Raw genomic sequence first — 2,512 nt, forward strand, 5'->3', positions numbered from 1 at the left:
TTCGGATCGGGATGCACGATTCACGTCAGAGCTATGGCAAGCGATGCACAAATCTTTTGGCTCACGATTAGACATGAGCACAGCGTATCATCCTCAGACAGATGGGCAGTCTGATTGAACGATCCAGACTCTTGAAGACATGCTTCAGGCATGTGTTATTGATTTCGGCAACGGCTGGGAAAAGCATCTCCCTTTGGTGGAGTTTTCGTATAATAACAGTTATCACACCAGCATACAAGCCGCTCCATTCGAGGCATTGTACGGGCGTAAATGCCGGTCACCTCTCCGTTGGGCAGAGGTGGGGGATAGTCAGATCACGGGTCCGGAGATTGTAGTGGACGCCACAGAAAAGATTGCACAAATACGACAACGCATGGCGGCAGCACGCGACCGTCAGAAAGCATACGCGGATAAGCGTAGGAAACCGTTGGAATTTCAGGTCGGGGACCGGGTTTTACTAAAAGTTTCACCCTGGATGGGTGTGGTTCGTTTTGGTAAACGAGGCAAGCTCAATCCATGGTATGTTGGACCGTTCGAGATCATTGAGAAAATAGGCAAAGTGGCCTACAAGCTAAACCTACCAGCTGAACTCGGTGCAGTTCACAATGTATTTCACGTGTCGAATCTGAAGAAGTGCCTGTCAGATGAGACCCTCATAGTTCCTTTTAAGGAACTCACTATCGACGAGCGGTTGCAGTTCGTCGAGGAACCAGTTGAAATCACGGACCGGGATGTTAAGGTCCTCAAAAGCAAGAGAATCCCTCTTGTTCGAGTTCGTTGGAACTCCCGACGTGGCCCAGAGTACACCTGGGAACGCGAAGACCAAATGAAAGGAAAGTACCCCCAGTTATTCGAAAACCGTGCAACCACTACTGAGACTGAAGCTACTACTGCGGAATTTCGGGATGAAATTCCAAATCAACGGGGGGATGATGTGACACCCCAGGAAAACTAGTGAACAATACAGCTTACCTAGCTTCCTCAGTGAGTGCGTACCAAATTTCGGGACGAAATTTCTTTTAAGTTGGGGATAATGTGACAACTCGAATTTCCAAGATTTCTATTTCGCATTTATTGCACGTTCATTTATTATTTAGTTGTTTACTTGCACAATTGATTTCTATAGAATTGTATACGTTTCGATTCAATGAAGTGTATTGTGTGATTGTGCATAGTTATGTGTTAATTGTGATAAATTTGTTAAATGCATTAACTTGGTGGTGAAACTGTGAAACTGTTTGAGATGGTGTGCTATTGTAAAATATAATAATTAAGGGTGTATAGAGTTATTAGTGAAACTTAAACTATACTTAACCCTAATCCCTCTTTCACTAATCATTCTCACAAAAATCCAAGCACGTACTTTCACTTTCTCTGGCAATCATCATCACCAAGATATTCATCACTCTTGATTCCTCTCCTTCTCTAGAATCATTCAAGGTAATTGTGTAATCATTGTTTATTGATTGTTTGATTGTTAGCAATGCTTGATTCTTGTAATACTTGTAAACCCTAGCCTTGATTTGATGGTTCTGTGCTTTGAATTGATTCTGATCATTGTAATGTGATGGTGATTAGTTGTGTAATGGTTTGTTTGTTGTCAAGATACATGTTATGCTACAATTGTGATTGATAATTGGATTAAAATGGTTGCCAGTGTATGAAACTAGGGTTATTAGAACGATGAATGAAACTGTTGAACATAAAACGTAACTGCTGCAATCACAATGAACGCATGATTATTTGTTAGTCAGAGTTTTATGATAGGAAGCTAGTCCGAGATTTAACATAAGGACCTTGGTCCGAGTTTTTACATGAGGGAGTAGGTCCGACCTTTAATGACATGATGGTTGTCCGAGTTTCCTTTAAAATGTTATATGTCCGAACTTATTGACTTGTTTATGCTCCGATCTTGTTTGCTTGTATGTATGGCCGAGATTTGCAAGCCTGTGTCCGACTTTGTGAGGGGAAATCCACAAGGTCCGAGTTTAAGGGGAGAACCCCACCCATAGTCTGACTTTTTGGCCAAGAAGTGTAATAATCCGAGTTATATAGGAGGGTTAGGTGTCCGAGTTTCAACCCCAAGCAATTGTCTGACCTTTTAGTTAACGTGTAAAGTCCGAATATTATATGAGGTTATGAGTGTCCGAGTTTTAGTATACTAGGGGGGGGGGGGGTAGTCCGAATTTTAAAGGGATACCCCAGTCCGAGTTTTGTATGGATAATAGGCAATCCGAGTTTGTGGAGGGGGTATCACCATTGTCCGAGTTTTGTTCATTGTGCACATGTCCGAACTTGTACATAGGGCATATGTCCAACCTATATTGCTAGTTTAGGGTCCGACTTTGAATGCTTATGTTTATACATGTCTAAATATTATGGATAGTCTTGTTAATGTTGTTAAGTGTGTGGTTTTGGTTTAATCTGATAACCCGTATGGTGTGTCGCTGAGTAGCTACGTTAGAAACGGACTCTGTTATACGACGCATGAATTGGATGAACGCGAGATAAC

Source organism: Helianthus annuus, chromosome 6 (genome assembly GCF_002127325.2).
Source record: "Helianthus annuus cultivar XRQ/B chromosome 6, HanXRQr2.0-SUNRISE, whole genome shotgun sequence".
Lineage (NCBI taxonomy): Eukaryota > Viridiplantae > Streptophyta > Magnoliopsida > Asterales > Asteraceae > Helianthus > Helianthus annuus.